This window comes from Poecile atricapillus, chromosome 2, assembly GCF_030490865.1.
Source record: "Poecile atricapillus isolate bPoeAtr1 chromosome 2, bPoeAtr1.hap1, whole genome shotgun sequence".
Lineage (NCBI taxonomy): Eukaryota > Metazoa > Chordata > Aves > Passeriformes > Paridae > Poecile > Poecile atricapillus.
In genome coordinates this window covers 109,098,009-109,120,052 of record NC_081250.1, presented here as the reverse complement: position 1 = coordinate 109,120,052, position 22,044 = coordinate 109,098,009, and the positions used below count along the sequence as shown (strand labels likewise).

The following is a 22,044-nucleotide window of genomic DNA, read 5'->3' as shown; positions in this document are numbered from 1 at the left end:
AGTCACTTGTGATTCTGTGACCATAACCTGAGGTTAATGGCTGACATTAACCGAGTCATGGTTAACATCATAATATAGCTGCCATTCAGTGTAAATGACAGCAATTTTAGGCAATGTGTGTTTGAGGCAAGTAAACATTTCCAGATCAGGTCTCGATGAAGTTTCTTGTTTAGTAGTCATGATAAAACACCCTCACATATTTATTAATGAGGCTGATGGATATGAGCACTAATGAAAATGGACAGGTAGGTAATGAGGGAGGTACAGTCAGAACATAGGATTAAAGTCAGGTACAATTAAAGTTCAGCTCCCTAGTCAAACACAGGCTCCTTTGGGGCCCTAAGTAAATCATTTATGCACAGCCTCTCAGTTTTTAAAGAGAGGATAATAATATTCATTATCGTCACACATACATCTTGAGACTATGAGGAGTTTAGCTGTATTTTTTTCCTTAATTCTCAGAAGTGTCCAGTAGATTACCAATATCATGATTATAATACTGGGTAGAGCTGGAGACAAACAGTTGCTACATAAGTTTCCTCCCAGAGCTCTACTAACATACTGCAGGCATCTTTAGCCTTTATCAGTTATGCTGTTCCATTCTTAAGACAAGCTGCCAGGAAAATACCTGCCACCTGTAGGAGTGATGCCACATCATGAGACAATCTGTGCCTCTCTAATGTAGAGCTGCCTTTAAAGACCACATCTCTGGGAGTGACTTCAAAGACTCATCAGACAATGGCAGCACAAATGTCAGATATCCAGTAAAGGAGAAAGCAGAATACCTGTCCTACCAAAGGTTGTAAAACAGAACCAAAAAAAGCAGAGAAATTGCAGGATAAGGAGAGGAGGGAGGGAGCTAGCGAGAGGGAGAGAAACCACTACATCAAGCCATCTGGATTAAAACCAGATCCATCATTCTAAATTGGTGCTTGAGTGCTGAGCAAATGAGCTAGAGGAAGAAGAAAATCAGTGTGTTTGTATAGCTGCATCGTAGGGCATCAAGGAAGTGCTGGTTTACATTCTAGGCAGAGGAAAGTCTGTGCACAATCTATTATCTCTGACTGATATTATGAAGCTGTTACTAAGAAGTGGAGTGTATTTTGGGATATCCCCATGCACATGTACTGCTGACCAAGGTCTGCATTACAACCTACCCAGAACTTAGGCAGCAGTTAGTAATTAAATCTTAATGGTTATCTGCTGAGGTGAAAACACTTGGGACAGAAGAAACCGAAGTTTAAGTGCCTCACCACTCCATAGAAAGAGAGTTTGGAGCTAGAAAGGGTTACCACAGGTATATAAAGATATGGAATGCAGGGATAAAATTAAAAAAAAAAAAAAAAACAAAAAAAACCCACAAAAAACAAAGCAAGCAGACAAACAAAAAAACCCAACAAAACAGGGAGATAGTGAAGGAAGAAAGAAGATCCCTGTGGACAAGCCAAACAGGAGTTAACACATGAGCTGCAGAAGCAGCTTGGGTTGTCACAGAATAAACAGAAACTCACACTGGGAATATAAAGAGGAGTTGTTATTTTAGGCAGGTTTGAAGGTTTTCTTGCTCTATTTAGCAGAGAATAAAGATAATTTGTTTACAGCACCACATGCACCTGAGAAATTAGTTGCAGCTCAGCATGTTCATCCTAGATAAAAATTGGGAAAGGGTAATCTGAAGTAAGGACAAATCTCAAGGACTAAAGTTAATCCTAGGACTATACAGATTTTGTTCAGATTTCAAGGCTTAAGGCACACATATTCTAGTGTCTGGCCAGCGTCTAGCCAGGCAGCTTAGCCAGATCTAAGATGCAGAGGCTATTTATATATATACATGCCTGAAACAACTGAGCTTGCACCTTGCCTTGGTGCAACATCTAGTGTAACAGAACTGTCCCTAAACCATGCTTCCTTGTGTACCAAAATCTGTCCAGAAAACAGGTGAATCCCTGCAGACAACAGTCCATTTCTCTTCTTTCACAGCATTTTGTCCTCAACTAATCTGTCTTTTGGTGATAAACCTGATGGTCATCTTTTAAATGCAAAAAGCATCAAATGCTTTTCAAAAACTTTTTTTGGTTTGTTACATCTTGAGCATTATTCCAACTGGAGTGAAACCGCTGTCCACTCAGGTGCTTGGACTCAGCTGTCTGTGAGATGAGGTCCTGTAAAGTGCACAGCTCCAGGAGCAACAGTGAAATCACAGAATCAGAGAATAGCTGGGGTTACAAGGCACCTCTGGTGTTCATCTAGTCTAATCACCCTGCCAAGGCAGGGTCACCTAGAGCAGGTTACACAGGAATGCATCCAGGTGGGTTTGGAATGTCTCCAGCAAGGGACACTCCAAAAAATGAGAGAGAAGGTGATATTTAAAAGCACCTCACTCATCAACCAGGCCAGTCTAAGACTGGAAAGGGATGTGGAGGAAATTTTTTTTCCCACAAGGATACACTTACCTTAGTGAAATGGAATAATTACTACTGTATGCTCTATTATCCTTCAGATTTTTTGCTTTACTGTCAAATCTGGTTGAAATTACCAGCAGGTTTGGAAGTTTGAGAGAACACTAATACACACTGCAGACATGTAACGTGTACTGCCTTAGAAATCTGGATACAAATATCTTGAAATTACCTTCTCAAGGATGTACATAAAATCCTAATTCGTATTCTTTCTTCAGGTCGACCTGTGTCAAAATAATCTGTTATATGGTAAAGATTGCTGGTTTGTTCCTTGTTCTAGTTTCTATTTCATTTAACCTACTAAGTTCAAGGAAAGCTCAGTTCACTTACAGCAGAAGTTGAAAAATAGCAGGTGTTTCACTATTTTTGATAGTGCTCAAACTTGCTTAAGGAAGAAATAGTTAATGCCATGTCTCAGACTAATCCTGAATTCTTAGGAAAACCCTGTTTGGTGATTTTCAGAGATGCTAAAAGAAAAAAAAAATACTTAAAAAAAATACTTTGAGCAGGTTGGTTTTTCACTTAAAAATCCATTACTTCCTTCAGAAAGCAGCTCTGAAAATCAAAAGAAAAATCAGCTTCTAAAATCAAATTGGAGACAGACCCTGCTTCTGAACCTGTCAGCTTTCAATATCTCAGAACTGAAAATCCTTATAGCCCCAGAGTCATCATATCATGCTAGCCTGATTCCCTCCAGAACCAAGGCTTGAACATTTCCACTGTGTACAGTGTATATACACATTTGAATCCTGTGGCTCACCTCAACTGTGAAGAAAGGTAGAAAGTGCAAAGATAATTTTCTACAAGTTTCTCATAAACTGGCAGCAGAGAGAAACTCTGCATGCTCTGGCAGGTCCGAGAGATCCCTTCCAACACAAAAGCTCACTTTATCAGATTTCAAGTAATCCACACTGCAGGATCACTGCAGCAAAGATCCCAATCAGAGCTCCTGAATAATTAGAAGATACAAAATCATTAGCAAGAAGTCCAGCACTCCCAGAATAACTTGTTAAAATGCAAATAGCTCCATAAATATACAAACAATTTAAGCATCCTCTGCTTCCTTTCCTATTGCAGGTTGGAGTATTGCCAGGAAAAAAAAAAAAAAAAAAAGAAACATGAAGACCAAAAAACCAATAAAACTTCAAGCAAGTTCCACATTTGTGCTTTTATGACAATGTGGTGCTCCCAAATGTAAATAAGTATATTTTTAGCACTATGTTTAATTTCCTTCCTCCCAAGTGTGATATAATAGTAAATGGTCAGAGTCTATAAAGCACGTGCAAACTTTGGAGCCATAGGGAAGAGTGTGGGGCTACTGGAAACTGCTGGTCAAATTACTTTGTTCAGAAAAATACATCCCAGACAGATGCATGACTCATATCCACTGCCATCTGTTAGACGGAAATAAGCCATCTTTGCCTCATTAAGGTAGAAATGATCCTCTTTTGTAGTCAAAGATGACCTACTGACCTGGACCCCAACAGCTCAGATCAAGCAGGTTGGGACAGTTGATGGTATTAGGACCATTTCCTTGCTACTCTCAAAAATTATAATTTAACCAAATTTTCACCCTCTCCTTCTGAAATAATTCCTCCAGGTCAAAGCATTAGGATTCATTACCCTCCCTTCTGTCCTTGGTTGAAGGCAACTAAATGGCATAAACTGTAGCAGAGCATTCCTAATCATAATAAATCCTCCTCTCTCCCAGAGCCTGGTGAAAATCTCCTGGATATGGGAGTGATGTGAGGTGGGATTCACAACATCTGTGAGGCTTAAAGACCATCTCTGTGGGTATTTGCAAGGTGTCAGTATCCAGACAGCAGGTAGAACTGTCAGCCCCCATGAGGAACAAAGCCAGACCTTTGTTCCTCATGGAACAAAGATCACCTGCCTTGCAGTTCTCAGCCAAACTAGAGACTTGCAGGTGCTGCCTGCAGCCATGGAACCTCAGGAGTGCCCCTGAAGGGGTCCTGCCAGATGTGTGCCACCTGGGAGAACCACTGACCACACAGGGTTCAGGCCATGGGCTGACAGTGATGGCTTTTACATCCAAGAATTCAAATTCAGATTCCAAAAAGGGCATATTGTGCTTGCAGTCTGTGTGGATGCAGGCTAGTTGTGTGTGTGTGTGTACAAACTACAAAGGGTTGTATTTCCTGACCTTCCCCAGTCCCAGCGCTGCATAACCATTTTGGGGAAAAAAAAAATAAAGGAACACAAGAAGAGTGCTCTTGAATGCACATATGCAACAAAAGAGCTGAGAGCTAACTGTAAGCTGGTAGTACTACAAAACAGTCAAATATAGACTAATATATGGAGACAAATATAGAAGGATGAAGTTAAGGTTTTTATTCCAGAATTTCCAGTTGTTTCCATTTGTGGACTCCAGTTCTGAGCAAAGACTGCAGGCTGAAATACTAGAAAACACAATGGCTGAACTGGGACTATCTCAAAATTATGGACTTTTCTATCATCACAGGTACAGCATCCAGTTTTCATAACGTCAAATGGCTTCAGAAAGCAAATATACATTCTGTTGTTGCAAATTCTTCCAAGATTACCTCCCCCTGAAGATCAATTTCATAGCCACGGCCACACTACAAAGGAGATTCCTCCTCTCTAATTCCCAAATAAAACAATAGAGACATTATAATAAAAGGTATCTAATATTTACAATTTACGACAATTTCAGTGCTGAAGCATGAATCTTCCTTCTTTTCTCTAAGACTGGTGAATTATGAGACCAAAACGTTTCTGTCATTCCCCACCCTCACCAACCACCATCTCAGGGAAAAAATGGGTTATATCTGCATTTTACAAAACACCTGAGCTGTGCTGGAGTGTCTGACTTGATGCAAACAAGCAAGCACAGCATGATGCCTACTTCCTAGCAGTGTACAGCCTAATTAGATGGAGACCCAAAAGTTCTCGTCAACTCCTACACCAGGGGAACTTCCTTCTAGCTCTTCACAAACCAACAGCATTCCTGCACACCACAAAAGCAATTAATTAGGGCCTCCATAAGTATGGGGAGAATGGCTAAAAGGTTTTGAAAGCTCAGTATTGCATGCAAAGATATTGAATACAGCAGGGGTCATAATGTGGTTCAGGGTTTTGGGATTTTTCACCTTGCCTAGGCTGGAATTTGGAAAAAAAAAAATGGGATGTGAATATCCCAGAAAAGCACAGGTGTTTTTCAAATTTAAAGCCCTACAAAAATGTTTGAAAAATTGCCAGGGACAGTTTGACTTTTCCTTTACTGGCCATCAGACCTTTCCCATTATTTTCCATCAGAAGGTGAAGAGAATGGATAGAGTAATAAAGAAGCATTGGGGAAAACACATTTATTTGTTTTGTTTTACAAAGTTGTAATCTTGTTGTTAGAATTAGCATAATTTTAATTAGGCATAGACAGAATCCAAAAGCTGGCTTCCAGCTGTGTCTGTGTGCTTGCAGGGACATGCTATACCTGCTAGCCATGGGGGATTTGCACGTGTGTGTGTTTAGAAATGATCTGCAACCGTTTTGAAGCCTTCTTTCTCAAGTCTGACATCCCTGCAATGATATCCAAAACAGAGGCTGAGTTAGCCTGAGCCTGGCAGGACATGTCAGTGAGATGGATGAAAGCTATCTTGGCTTAGATGAAAAATCCATGACTGGTATCGGGAGAAGACTTTTTTATGAACTCCTATACTGATTGCTGATACCAATACTAATACTTTTTTTCACTATTATTTTCCTTATTAGAAAACTCTCATTTTCTTCATCTCGTAGTTTTCTGGGTTCACTGTTCCAGTGCTGAGCTTTTTTCTTCCATGTAAGCATAAATTGTTGCTGGCTGACTGCAGTCACATCTTTAAAGCTCACTTCTGCAACTGCAGAAAGAGCTAACCGCTCTGAATACCTGATGTTCAGGGGGTTTAGGTCTAAACTGGTTTTCTAGCCCTTTAGGTACAAACATTTGAAAAATATGTTCCTAAGAATGTCCTTCTAGTTGAATAATTTTAATCATAGAGTTTTGAGTAGGTTTCTCTTTTTTTTTCTTCTCCTTTCTTCTTTTCTTTGTTTTCTTTTTTATTTTTTTCTTTTTTTTTTTTTTTAATTTATATACACTTGTGCATGTGTGTGAAATGCTACTGCTGTAGAAAGTGTGACATACAGTCTAGTGCCACTTATCAAATCCAGGCTGTCTGGCAGTCGATTTCCAGCACATCATGTCTGTCTCGTGAGCTGTGACTACGGCCCATATAGTTTTGATTTCTAGATCTTGTGACTGACCACATACAGCTGCTGTTTACAGAACTGTCATATTTAGGCAGAGGGTGTTAGAGAAAACCTTCTTACACTATAAAGATAAGCTTGCAAGAGTTTAATCAGGGAAATAAAACAGGAGCAGACTAGAAAAAATGTCTAGATACTGAAAAAGCTCTATGTTAAAAAAGGCAATAAGCGCATATACAATACACCTACACACTCATACATAGACAGGTGGGTACACTTATATACTTAGGTGTATATATAGAAGCACACTTCTGTGATCATTGAAAAAAATAACTTTAATACTCATGAATTGTATTCAGTAAATAGCATTCATATTCAGGTTACAATCTGTCAATTAAGAAAGTTGTTCCAATATATTTTGCTGCCAAAGACATATAAATCTCACTTGAAAAGAAATCCCCCTTTTACTTAAGAAAAAATTTTAAGAGTTGCTTCTTTTAGTCTATTCTTTTTCTGCCAACCCTTTTATAATAAAAGGGTACAGTAAGTATCCTAAACTAAGAATTATAGATGACGACATTCTCTTTCATTATCCAGGATAATGAGCAATTTTCATTCCTTGAAAACAAGCAGACTCTACAGCAAGCCTTCAACAAATAAAAAGATGCATAATAGATGCTAGGATCATAAAATGTTTCTCTTAATTTCAGGGGTTTTTATGGATGGCGAAGTTATGCTGTGGATTGAAGATTATTTGGAACAGAAAATAAGATATCTTGAAAGTAAGATCTTTAATTTGATTCTAAAAGTACTATTATGCTTTCAAAAATTGATACTGTTTTGCATGTACTGTCAGCAGAGGTATTGAAATCTCCAATTTGGGAGGTGTGCATTTGTTCCTTTTTAGCTGATTATAAAAGCATCTATGACTCTAAGTCCTCACCTGCAGTCACAGACATTTTTCGAGCTTGGCCCATGAAATTAAACAGTATCTTTAGCAAGCAAATTTGAGAGAACAAAGAAATATTAAAAAAAAAAAAAAAAATCAAAAATATCCAGGAGATAATTGCTGATAAACATCAGTAAGAACTAAATAGAAGATAATTCACTGGAAAAGGATAGATGGAAGCAGCTAGTGTTGATTATTTTTATAAGTCTCTTACCCCCTGTACAAATTGGCCTTAAATGGTAGCTTAGTTAGAGCCAAACTGACAGTCTAAGAACATCAAGATGACAACTCATACACTGTTACTGCTTTTAGAAGACGACAGTAACTAATTTTAAGGGGGTACATGTTATACAGACTCTGTCTGGTTTGTCTCACAGAGCTGGTTCATTTCTTCCCTTAGCCCATTTCTGCTGCAAGCTCAAATTCAGGAAAGGATTTGCAATTAATTTTAAATAGATGAACATTGTCCTTTGACAGACATATTTAGTTTATTTAAAGGAAGAAGAAATCTAAAGAACTAGGAATGGATTTACCAGAGTAATAAAAACGTCACATCAGTGCTTTCCTCCACCCTCACACCACCCCAGATAAACACTTTAGTGCCATCTGAAACTGTTTGCCCGACTCCAGCTGTGCTGTTCCTCATCTCCGTGCATAATGGTGGCCTCACAGTACTTCTCTGATTTGAGACATTTGTTCTTTTGTCCTCTGTGGTAAAATTGCAGGATGTGCTTCCTCCCTCCAGCTTTGCAGACACAAGTTGACATGTAGAAGAACTGAGGCATCAGCTAAATTCCAAGACAGATTGTCACCAACAAGAGGAGACATAATATAAGACCTTTTCTGCATTTCAGAGAACATCTGCTTACATGACATTTGCCCATTACCTAAATATCCCAGCAATAAGTGAAGAAACCTCGTCCCCTTGTTCCCAAACAGGTATGTCCACATTATATGAAGCTTGTCATATGAGTTTTATTATCATTTGCAGACATAAATAATAAAAAAGGTAAAAAGAAAAGCCACTCAAGAACCAAAGGATAAAAGGCATATTTCATTTGGAAAGAGGTGCAAAATCAGATTGGGGAGGAGAAAGAATGGGTCCAAGAATAGGATCCATGGAGATGAAACCTCTGGTCAAAAAACCAGGAAATAATATAAAAGCTTTCAGCTTTTAGTGGTGACAAAGATAAAATGGGTTGGTATTCATTTCACATGCATCTTATGGTTGTTGCACACTTAAAAATCAGTTCCTCTACTCAAATATATCTCTTTTGAAGCACAATTTGTGCAGCAACTGTTTCCTGTTTTTCCCAAATAGATTCAGGTCTAAAATTCATCAGAATATAGGAGCTATACAGACTTCAGTACATAATATATTCAATTAAAACACAATGAATTTTTGGCTTTGACAATCCACTGTGTGTTTAATTATTGTTTGAAGCAGATAAAGAGAATCTAAAGGTCTTCTCTCAAGAAAAGTTGTTCCATTGTTGTTGTCAAATGTTAAAGGACACTAATAATGGAGTATTAAAACAAAAATTGACAACAACAAAAATACGTACACCTATTTTATTCAAACTTAAATGCTGCTTGTCATTTAGCAGGAAAACAAATTACAGTACTCATAAAATATTTTCTTTATTGGTATGATGAAGAATCTTCTTTTCAAAGGCAGATGACTGGAATAAACATTTATTCTGGTGAGCCTAGTGTAAAATGCCTAGATTCTTTAGAGAAGCGTTAAACATTTAAACAGACTGAGTTTCTTTTGAATTTGAAGAATTAGAAGACAATTTAGAGTCTGTAGCATAGTAGCTACAAAGTAGGACTATGTCACATGTAGGTGACAGACTGAAGCTCAAAATAGGAAACCTTGTGTTTGAGGCGTTGGCATTTACTTACACAGCAGTGGCTTACACAGCATTCTGCTACTCAAAACCACATCCTTAGCTCATATTAGGAGGATTTGATAACCCAGAGCTCTGGCTGGTTTTATTCTTCACACCTTCAGGTCTGTGGTCACAGAGAAGTAGTGGGATGGCTTCTATGGCTGGAGTGTTGGGAGGGAAGGGTGAAGGTTCTTTAGAAAGGACAGGCAGGGGAAACGATGAAGGAGTGTCACCCTCTACGTCAGTAATCAGCTGGAGTGCATAGAGCTCTGCCTTGGGATGGATGAGAAAGCAGAGAACTTGTGGGTCAGGATCAAAGGGAGGGCAGGGACAGGTGACCTCATACTGGGCATCTGCTACAGGCTGCCAGCCAGGAAGATTGAGGTGCTCTATAGACAGGTAAGACCAGCCTCACATTTATAGGCTGTGGTCCTAAGGGGGAACACCCTATTGGAGGGTCAATAAAGCAGGTCAGTCAATCCAGTAGGTTCTTGGAAAGCAGGTAACTTCCTTCTTCAAGTGACAGAGGAGCCAAAGAGAAGAGGTGTTGTGCTGGACCTTGTTCTCACCATGTACAAGCTCAAGGACAGCCTTGGTTGCAGTGACCATGAATTGGTGGCATTTGATACCCTTACAGCAGTGAGGAGGGCTCACAGCAAGCTCTCCATCCCAGGGATAGCAGACTTGGGCCTCTTCAGGGATTTTCTTGGTAAGGTACCAGGAATAAATCCCTGGAGGAACGAGAGACCCCAGAAAGCTGGTTAATACTCAAGAATCACCTCATCCAAACTCAGGAGCAATGTATCCAAAGAAGAAGCCAGGCAAAATCACCAGGAGGCCTCTGTGAATGAACAACGAGCTCCTGAATAAACTGAAACAGAAAAAGTTTACAGAGGGTGGAAGCAAGAACAAGTAGCCTAAGAACACAACGAAATTGTCTGAGCTGCCAGAGATTATGTTAGGAAAGCTAAAGCCATGGTAGAATTAAATCTGACCAGGAATGTCATAGGCAACAATAAAAGCTTCTACAGATATGCCAGTGATAAAAGAAAGATTAGGGAAAACACTGCTTGTCTCCAGAAGGAAATGGGAGACCTAGTTACCTGGAATATGCAGAACTCTGAGGTACTCTATGTCTTTTTTTGCCTTAGTCTTCACTGGCAACTGTTCCAGCTATACTGCCCAAGCTGAGCAAAGGCAGGGACTGAGAGAATGAAAAACTTTCAGCTGTAGAAGATGAGGCTCAAGAATATCTAAGGAACCTGAAAGAGCACAATGTGACCAGCAGGTCAAGGGAGACAATTCTGTCCTTGTACCCTGCTTTTGTGAGACTCCACCTGTAATACTGTGTCCAGCTCTGGGGTCCCCAACAAAAGAAGGAAAGGGACCTGTTGGAAAAAGTCCATTAGTATGGTCAGAGGACTAGAACACCTCTCCTGTAAAAACAGGCTGAGAGTGCTGGGGCTATTCAGCCTGGAAAAGAGAAGATTACCATGAGACCTTACAGAGAAATTGCGAATGTTCCATCCCTGGAAGGGTTCAAGGCCAGGTTGGATGGAACTCTGAGCAACCTGGTCTAGTGGAAAGTGTCCCAGCCTATGCCAGGGGGGCTGGAACTAGATGATCTTTAAGATCCCTTCCAATTCAAACCATTCTATGATTTTATGATTCTATGGGAAGTGACTGGTTTTACCTTTAAATCATTCCAAACCTTTCAGCTGCTGCAAAATTTAAGATCTGTTCTTTATGTACCAAGTAGGGCATAGTCTTCACATCTAGACTAATATCTAAAGGGAAAAGGTATCAAACAGCATGACTGAAAGCGCTACTAATCATTTACGCATACTGTTTGGAAACAATTCTCTGAACAAGGTCTGAAAAGTGCCTTTCGAATAAATACAGACCAAGGAAATGTAATCATCAAAAACGACTTAGACATCACACTCTTCAAAAGAAACAAATTATCATCATGACATGTAATAGATCTTGAATAACATTCACATCCCTGTCAGGGGTTTTAAAAGATTGACAAAACGGGATGTGGATATTAAATCTATTTTTTTTTTCCTAAAACAAATACACATGCACAATAACAGTTTCCTGGCAAGCTGAACTTCACAGCTTTTGTCATTTTTTTTACAGGCTGTCTTGATTTATAGGAAGTGTTATCTCCAGTATGCAAGCTAAAGTGCAAGGGGAACTGCTGTCTCTGGCCATGCACAACTGACCCAATTCTTTACCTGTGAAGATTAAAAGTGAAGACTCTGGAAAAGATAATGTTGTCCCCCACATCCGGGTTCTGAGAGCTTCATAGCACTCCCAAGATATGAGTCCCAGAAGCAAAAGCTTCCCTGGGACTAATCTTTCCTTTGGTATCTGTTAAAACAAGAATGATACAATTTCTGGAGGCTGTTCCTTTCATTCCATATCCTGAGGCTGAAGCCCTGAGTTTGCCCAGGGAGCCCTCTAGCAAGCCACTTGTGAAGAGAAAGAACTATGGGAAATCCTCTCCTCCTCTTGGAGACCACCCACACAAGGTTGCCCCACTGATCTAAGGTTGAAAGGCTGTGGTTCCCTCTTCTGCCACAGAAGTGTGTCCCAAAAGTCACACCAGCAGTCCCAGAGCTGGCTGGTTTCTCCTGCATGGATTCAGGCAGTGTAGGAGACCAGCCATTGACTGCCATGGCCTTGCTTCTCCCTCAGGCAACTTCTTGCTTCTCTTTTCTGCTTGTTGGCTTTTTTCCCAGTACCAGGGGCAGGTCTGAGATGTCATCAAAAGAGAAATACTTGGGCTTCACTTCTCCTTCTCCCACCCAGTCTACTTCTGCTCCTTGGCATTGGATTCCAGTGAGAAGGGGAAGGGATGAAGAAAAAGGAGCATTTTTTTACGAGTTCAGTGCTCTGACCTTTGCTACAAACTGGGTCTTTTTTCTTGAATAATGCGGATAAGCTATCAGCACAGTGTTTCTCTCCACAGTGTTGGCCACTGCCTCAGACCCATAGATATCCCATCTCAAACTGAAATCTGTATGCAGCGTACCGAAGGTCACAATAATAACAATGGATATATTCCTCAGAGTCAGTTTTCAAAGCAGAGAGAATGAATGAAATCCCCATCTGTTGCTTTATATCCTGCTGCTTTAATCCCCTGAATCACAAGCAGTGAGCAAGGAAGTGCTGGACATGTGAGAGAGCCATCCCAACTCCTATCTGCCACACTGCCACGGCTGCAGGAATTAAAAACAGTCAAGCTGAGAAAGAGGGTGATGGTTACAGAGACGCCTCTGTGAAGAGTTCTCATCTCTGGAAAGTACTTACTGGACTGAAACAGCCTGGGACTGTTGATCTCCAGGGTGTGCTACAAGAAGCATTACTCTGCTCATATCAGTGATGACCGTGACGTCTTCAGAAAAAAAAAAATTGTGCCAGCTCTGTAACAAGTGAGGGGAGAATGTGGTCGCCTGCTGTAAGTGTTGACAGCAAATTGCCAGGTTTTCTTACTTTGTCTTTATATTTTGTATTGAAAGAACCTTTGTGTACATCCCAAAAAGGTGATATATATGTGCAGGCAAGTGGTGACAGTTGTGCCTTGGTTTCTCCCTGCCACCCTCCTGTGATGTCACTTACTTTTCAGTTGTTATTTAATGGAATTGTGCAATAGGTTCATGTTTCCCTTGTGCAGGTATATCTACAGCCTAGACACCACCTGTAGCCATAACACTTTCAGCTCAGCTTTAGCCTTTAGGCACTAGCAGCTTTTCTCTCTTTAGCAGGGATGGGAACAGGTGTCTTTTGTTCACTTTGCTTTGGTGTGGAACCTGTGCTACAGGGAGGGAGATGAAGGAAGAGGATAGAAGAGTGATTTAGAAGTGAAGTTGTTCAAAGAGAGACTGGTGTCTCCTCTCAGTCTCAGGTGGATTTCCTTTTGTTTAGTCTAACAGAAGAGAATCATATTTCCTGCTCTGCATGCACAAACAAAAATATAAGAAAACAAAACCTCTCAACAAAAGTTTTGAGAGCTGTGACCTTAGTGGGGAAAAAAATGAAACAGGAACAAAACAGCCCCCTCACAATCCCAGCTTCCTTGCATGGCACAAAGCATCATAAACAAAGTTCTGCAGTAATACAGTGTTGATACACAGGGATATACACTACTGCCCATAAAATTAGTCATGTGTTATTGCACAAAGTGGTGTGTTCCATAAGAGCTGCCTATTTAGCAAGCTTGATCAAGAACATTAAATATGAAAATAAGGAAAAAACATTTAACATTGTTGAAAAGTAATTAAAAATATATTTCACCATATGCTTCCCTGCCATTACTTCATTTCAGGAAAACAAATGCCTGGAGCATTTATTATCCCCCATCATTTTTTAAAGAGGCCTAATGTTTCCACTTGGCACAGGAGACACACAGATAAAATGAATCAGCCCTGAAATGAATTGTGTGAAATGCATTTGTCTGAATTCAAAAGCTTCTCTGTAGTCAAAAAAGCAGAAGTATTTCCAATGTCTCAAAATGCGTATCTGAAAAATAACCATTTTTTGCTGGTTTTGCACTGTAATCTTTGAAACAAAGGCTAAAATGCCTTTAGCTTTATTAGGGTTCTGCTCCAGTTGCAGTCAGTATTAGAAAGTTCAGGTTACTAACACAGCTCCTAAACAGCCTTAGTATTAAAAAAAAGCAAAACAAAATTAAAAAAAAAAAAAAGATAAATAAAAGTACAACAGTACATCAAAAAGCTTTCAAAGCACAACTAAACTCTTGAGACTGAGTTCATCCACTGTGCAATTATGCTGTTTCCTGCTCTGTGATGCCAGGCATAAATTTGACCACAGGGTTTTAAAAGACAGATTATAAGCAATTTTATTTTAATTCATGGTGGACAGAAGAAAAAGGTATCCTCTTTCATAAGTGATGAACCAAAGAGCAGTAGTTTGCAGGGCTGAATTTGGAGATTTATTTTTGAAAGTGATGTATCTCTGGCCAGTTAAAGGCAGGGAGGGGAGAGCAGATATTATTCCTCAGAAGAATAATGGATTAATAGAATGGCCACTTAAAAAAAAAAAGTCCTTGTTTTTGTCAAATGATAGGAACAACCATAATTAATGAAAATAATTTATAAACACAGCTGGATAAAGATGTTCATGCTGTGTAGTTGATGTGGTAGTTTATTCATTACTGGCACTGAAACACATGCTGTCTCTTTTTGTCTTTACACCGACTCCTTTTGTGCGTGTGAAACTTGACCCACCAGCCTGTATACCAAAGCTCTGCCATGCAGGACAACTCACTGGCACTGACCTGGCACGTAGCTGTGAGACAAGTGACCTGAGACAGAAATCAAACACAGCAGATTCTTCCTGGGTGACTGGAGGCAAGGAATGCATTGGAAGTGATGTGAGAAAGCCCTCCAATGCCCTGAAATGGTCATTAATAGTCCCTCCCTTTCTGGGAGCAATGAGGGGAGACAGAAACTACTGAGGAGGAAAGAGTATATTACATTAGTCCAAAAGATCTGGCTTTTTCTGTCACCTCATAGAAGGAGGCACAGATTAAAACGTGGTAGGAATCAGGAAAATGTGGATATGGGATTTGGGTCTTTTAGTAGACTCACCAGGAGCAAACTTTGCCACGGTACCACAAAGCCCCTAGTATGCTTTTGCTAGCAAATAACACGTCTTTCCTTCTCCCTTCTTCTATTCCACTCAAGAATGTATTTCAGTGCAAACACTACATTCTGCTCTCATTTGAAAAAAAAAAATAAATGCAACAATGGCTTCAAATGACATAAAAAAATGGGAAAGGTGGATTGAAATGTTTCAACTGAAAACCACAGTGGGGCTTGGTAGCCTGGAAACCCTGGAAACTCCCAAGTGAATCATTATCCTTCATTGCTGACTACTGTTAAAGAACATGACCAGGAGAAAGGTCTAAAAATTATCAGATGCATAGTAAAACCATGATAGCTAACAGAACTGTGTGCTTTGCAGCAGATGCAATTTTGTTGTGGTTCCACATGACAGAAGCTGGCTCTTCAATTCAAGCTCTACAGATGGGTTCGTTCAGGTCTGGAAGTCCCTTTTTAAACAACACTTTATCAGGCAAGGGGACAACACTAATGTAGAGAGTAAAGGTGATGGAGCTGGCAATGTAACAGATTTCTGTCTTTATCAAATGGACCAAAGGCCTACGCTGATCAGTGAATCCCATCAATATAGTCATGTATTTCAAGCACATGGGTCGTTTGTCCTTTACAGAAGAAAATAATCTGAGTTTGAATGAGTTTTTTGAGCACCTCCAACTCATGATATGATCTTCTCTTAAAAGTTTTGCTAGCATTACTGAGTGGAACAGGAGAATGAAAAGAAATCACACTTTAAACCAGAATATGGAGACTTAGTTCTTCAAAGAACAGATTTTATTCTCTAATGAAAGATGAACAGTTTTTCTAATGGATGCTTCATTTCCATTTCAGAAACATGCTGGTGTGAATGGGTATAGCTATACTGGTTGACCATTGTAGATTTAACAATCCCTGTAAAACAAATTAAGAATTTAAGTACAGATTCTAAGAAGTTTACTTAATATTTGCAAACTGATGTGAGATCTTCAAGTGAAAGAAATTCTTAAATGCTGCTAGATTAACTACTAAAAAAACCAATACTTGACTATTCAGTTAGCTGAAAAATCTTCCATTATTTTGTTATGTCTAGAACAATCTATAATCTTCTAAAGACTCGGCATGGTGGATTTGTAGTATAAAGCTAAAAAGCAGAGGAAGGAGAATTGTCGATAACACTCAGCATGGCCACTCCCCAGCTTAGCTGTATATGTCTATCAAAGGCATCTCCTACATACCAGCCCAGGATACATGTCCAAAGGGCCTCTCAGCTTCCAGGACCCTGACATTCAATAGTACAAAACAGCATCATAACAATGTTATATCTATTCACCAATTAATGTGCATATTGTAGGTATTAATGCAAGATCTGTTTTAATTAACTAGTATTTTTAGCTGCTCAGAATGACTGAAACTCACTTTTCTCCATCAAGGATGTACATTGTGTTAAGTATAAATTAGCTCTATTTTGAGCTCAGAAACTGTGCATAAAACTCTTGTTGTCCGGATTAAAAAAAAAAAAAAAAAAAAAAAATTCTGCCAGAAAGAGAATGAATAAATAATTGTCATCTCCTGACAAACATAAAAGCAGTGGAGGAAACACACATGTGATTTGGAAACAGGATTACTCATAGATTCAAAAGTAATAAATCCAATTACCTTGCTTGATTCATCAATAAATGGGAAAGTAGTATTTGTTTTATTATCAAATTAAGTTATTCTTTGGAAGTAATCCACTTAAAATAATTGTTTCCTAGCATCAAGGAAAAGTAATCAGTAAAAAGGAACATAAAATATCTTTCTACTGCTTTCTCTAAAAGGCTTTTTTACATTTTTCTGAGCACCAGATTAGCCCATTATAAACAGTGGAAGAGAAATTCAAGGAATCCAGATAAGTAAATGCTGCTTTTATAACATCTTTTGCTCTAACTACATAGCACAGTGATTTAAAAGCAGAAGTTCTCACACCCTAGACTCAGAATAAAATGGTCTACTGGGAACTCTGCAATTCAGCTGCTGTTGAATTTTCTGTCCTCAGTGAAGCAATGTTGGTGAAACCTTTGACTGCCAGAGCTGAAGTATTCCCAAAAGCATCTTCTGCCCACAGAATGTTACTCTCTGTGTGCAGAGTACAAAAATATTGGCAAGACTGGTTCACCAGTATTGGCACAACAAATACAGGCTCACCTATGTCAGGATAGATGGTTTAAGCAGAGACACAGGGAGATGGAAAACCCTAAAACAAACTGTCTGTTGTGGCTAAAATACACTCCTGCAATTTTATGACTTATGAGAATGGGACCTGCAAATGTAATATAAGGAGCAAAACAGGGAGAAAAATACTTAAAATCTTAACCTTTCTTTTTCTAAGTCTCCTTTCTGCAAGGCAGCCATGTCCCCTACAGTCTTTGAATTCTCAATTAGTAAGGCATCTAGAACACTGTCTTACGTTAAGAGTTTGGTGTGCAAAAGAATAAAATGTCCCTCTACTTATTGAAAAGGAAATCATAAATCCCACCAATGAAGAAAATGCTTTTATTTGTCACCAAAGAACTGATTCATCTAATGCAGAGTGAGATTCAAAACTTGGATTACAGAGATTATCCACTGGTGACCAGAAGTTTATGTATTCACTCTGTTCTAGCAAGACTCAGTTTTTTGTCCATCTGCTAGGGAAGCCTCCACTGTGTTTCTTTGTGAAGAGGTGAATCAACTTGCATTGCCATGCTAGACATACCAGCACAGAATTCAAGACAAGACTATGACTCACTGATGATAAATTAATTTTTAAATTAAAAGTTTACTCACTTTGTACAAGTCACAGTCTGGAGTAGCCTTCTGATAGCGTAAGCTTCAAGCAAACGAACAGTTGTAAACAGTAACTAAAGGTATTGTTTTATGGCAGTGTCTGTGCAAAGCACCGTGGTGTGAGGATCTGTTTCCATGACCCAGACACTCCGTTCTCCCCTGTATGCTATGCTCCTAAATTGCTAGGAGCTGCAGCATTGTGCCAGACCACATTTCTCCAGTGGAAGTAGCCATTAACCCTCAGATATGCAGGCTGTTCAGCTTTCTACTCCTGCATACATTCAGGCTAGGACCTAACGTAGTAATGGACAAGCCACTGAATCCTTTGGAGTTAATTTTTTCGGCTCAGCAATCTGTTTCTGGGTGTCACTAATATTAATGTGGAGGTTGTATGTTCTTATCTAGGACTGTATTTTTAGCTGGCAGAGACCCATCTGAAGGCATAGTTGGCTGTCTAGGGTTGGAACAAAATGTCAACCCATCCAACATCTAAAAATATTAATGTAATTGCATGCTGAAAAGTGATAACTGAGTAAGTAAATACAAATGGATGTCAGCTTCAAATTGTGGAATATGCTAGTATATTTTTTCTCGCAATTGGCATGAACCACTTTATTTTTTTAAGATATTATATCCAAATATTTTTTCATACAACAGTGAAATATTTCAGTTTAACTTTAAATACATTATGAAATAACGCATTTGAATATTTAACAAAAAAAAACAAAACAGCATCCTAACACATTGTAATACTTACAAATATTTACATATTCTTTATAATAATAATTGTATCTAAAAATACTAAGTTCAGAATCTCATTAAAAACTCAGGTGCCAGGATGAGGATTACCACCGTAAACCTTATAGAAACATTATAACTGTACATTCTGCTTCTGAGATAGCATAAGCACACAGCTCCTTTTAATGATACTCATTCTCAAATGAGATTGTTGTACTTTGAAATTTTGGAAACCTGAATTCAGTGGAGAACTGTTTATATCAGAATAACCAATGATGTATCAGAACAAAAATCTAGGATAGTCAAAGGGAGAGAAAACCAACAGTGATTAAAATAAATGAACAAGGCACAAAACTCATAGATACAAATTAAATCAAATACCTTTAGGCTCCTCTGAAGTCTGAAGCATATCACTACTGTCTAATTTCAGGGAGAAAAATCAGAGGACGAATTCTGCAGTGGTTCTAAATAAAGTATACTGTGAGCACAAGGATTAACCGCAGTGCACTACATAAAAAAATTAATCTATTTTTGTCATCATTCTATGACTCCATATTTTTCTGTTCCAGTATAGGAGCATTTATGGTATTTTTTCTCCTCTTCACTACACATGCATGATTTTTTCATTGAGAATTCATTTTAATAACAGATCAGAAGCACCTCTGGCGTGTGTACACAGCAAGACCATATGACCAGGGAGGAGTATTTCCACTTGCAAAATTCTAAATTCTGAAATCCTCCATTATTTCCTCACATGAAGTCCATGGCTCTTACTCTTTAAGTTGTGTTATGGACAGAACTCAGTGCTGAGGAGAGCAGCAATAAGAGACTGAATTTAGAGAGTGAAGATTTGGGTCTTTTAACATTTTAGGGTCTGGGCTAGATGTATCTCTGCTAAAGAAGCTGGAAGAGCTCTGTAGTCCCAGATCTTGTTATGTTCCTCATCTGCAGGGGAACTCCAAATTGGGGAAGACCCAAACTGCTCTGCAACTTTCCTATTCCTGATTTCCTCAAAAAAAGGAAAATATGGTTGTGACTGAGGTGGAAACTACTGAATGTTTCAATTTGTGTGTGGAAGGGGAAACCAAAGGACCAGAACCCATAGGTAGAGCCTCTGTGACAGAGCAAACATTGAACTAAATAACTACAAGTGCTTTAGGCAGAAAAATCTAGCCCTTTCCCACCTTATTTTTAAAATCTGAAATCCCTTAAAAAGGGATTATTAACCTAAAAATGTTTATAATGTATTTATAATGTATTTATTAATATTTCCATTATTTGGACTTCTGCTAAGCCACTCTTATTTCAAATACATAAACAAAACAGCCAAATCCCAACAGGGTGTGTGATCTTAGAGCTTCTCATCTCTAGATTGTTATTCCAAAGAACTGGGCAAACAGAGCAGCAATTAATAAAATATGATATTTATGTTTGAAAGCAGAGAAATTTTCAAGGCAGACTCAAAATGCACAAATATTTTTGTTAAACAGCAGTTTATGAAACCCTGGGTGATACACAGAGCAACGAGTTTTACTGCCAAAGGTTATGTTCTGGGTGCATTCATCAGTTCAGACTTTATTATTTCTGAAGTACTTTGTGGAGCAGAAAAAAGACCCTGCCATAATTCTGTCTGAAGATGGCCCCCTACAAAGGTGGAACTCACGCCCAGAAGAATCAGAAACCTTAGAACCTCAGTGCTTTCAGAAACCAATGTGGAACACGTCTTTTAGACTCTGTCTTTCCTCAGAAACTCACACAGAGCAATCTCATTTTTCCCACCAGCATGGAGAAAGCAGATAGTCACAGAGATCCCTTTCTGTCTGTGATGAACAGCTGTAGGTCTACAGATGTTTGGTTTCATTTGGTGGAGCGCACCATTGTATCCTCTGTGTTAAAAGGTGCTGAGCTGGGGTTTGATGTGCTGTTGTTAAGTGGCACAGCTCCATTTGCACTTCTTGGAGGTCTGGACCAGTTTCTCTGTCTGGGTTTGTCCTTTTGCTAGCTGAGCTCAGTGAACTTAGGTTCACACAGAGAGCACAGGCTTTGAAGTTATCTGAGGCAGGTGTCAATGTTATCATCAATAGCACTTCTGACACATGACTTCAACTGGGATTTTAACTGCATTTTTGCCAATACACAATCCTTTAACTTCCTCTAACTTAGCATAATTGCATTACAGGAATTTCAAGGAGTTCTTTGAAGCAAGGTACAATTAACATCCTTTCAAAGAACATTCCCACTCAGCATTTACCCTAGGTAAACTTCCTTTCTGAAGAAACGTTTGTTTAAGTGTAAATCAGTTTTTTCACTTGTGGAAACAGTTTCCAGTCTCTTCTCAAATACACTTTCACACCAAAACCAGTCTGCAAGTCTTTGCATGTTATAAGGTGAATTGCTAGCTAGAAAGCAGGTAAACAATGAAGTTAATTTTAAAGATTATTAGAAAATGAGTCTCTGTCTCTAGATTACTATGAATTCATGAAATTATTACATTAAAAAGAATTTAATTTTTCACTATGAATTACCATGAATTATTATGAATTACCATGAATTCAAGAAAGAAAATCTACTGACAATGCATTTCTACATAAAAGATACCAGTGGTCTTCCACTTTTTATCTAATTTTTAAATTGTCCTGAGAAATCCTTGCTGCAAGCTTTGGTTGATTGGAAAAAAACCAGCAGCTGTAGAAGACAGATGAAAAGCAACCTGAATGAAGCAAAGACAGGATTATCCTGTCTTCTGTCCACTGCTGAGCAAAGAGGAGACTTCAGCTTCCAGAGTGGTCATTTTAACACCTCTATATAGCACTAAAGTATAAGTTGAGAAAAATCCAAGTGTCTTAATCACTACATGGTGTCATTTAGGATATCATATGACATTAGCTAATCATGCACATCCTCTTCACTTCCCTAAATCAAGTGCTGCTACTGAATGGGAGAAGATAAGAACCCTGTTTTAAAAAGATTTTTAAATGACAATGTTTAATTTCATCATTCTTTTTAGGAAAGAAAAACCTTTATAAGCCATTTAAATAACAATCCGCAGCCCTGTGGTAACAGGCTGGCAAGTGTAGTTGAAGGTACTGTGCTGTAAGAAGCTTTGAAATGTCATAACAAATTCTTTCCTTTCCTTTACATCTAATCACGCTGTGCTCAAGCCATGTAATTTCCAGAGGCAGCCCATTTGTGTGCTGTGAACATTTATGAGTTTATACATCATATAGTATTTATTAGAATTTGGATAGAAACCCAAGAGTTTTAAAGGTGGAGTTGTATCACATTTTGCTGAACACACACACAGAAGAGCTTGAACTACTGCCTCTAATTTTTTTTTTTTTCTTGGATTA

The 22,044-nt window shown here is 38.8% G+C and overlaps 1 long non-coding RNA gene across 1 annotated transcript in view; it reads right to left on the bottom strand.

Moving 5' to 3' along the window:
- The window catches only part of LOC131576644 (uncharacterized), a 98,007-nt gene extending 79,891 nt beyond the window's left edge, over positions 1 to 18,116 (bottom strand). Inside the window, exon 1 of the long non-coding RNA XR_009277024.1 lies at positions 17,957 to 18,116. This is a non-coding gene — a long non-coding RNA (uncharacterized LOC131576644). The remainder of the gene's footprint in view (positions 1 to 17,956) is intronic.
- Positions 18,117 to 22,044: the final 3,928 nt, after the last annotated feature.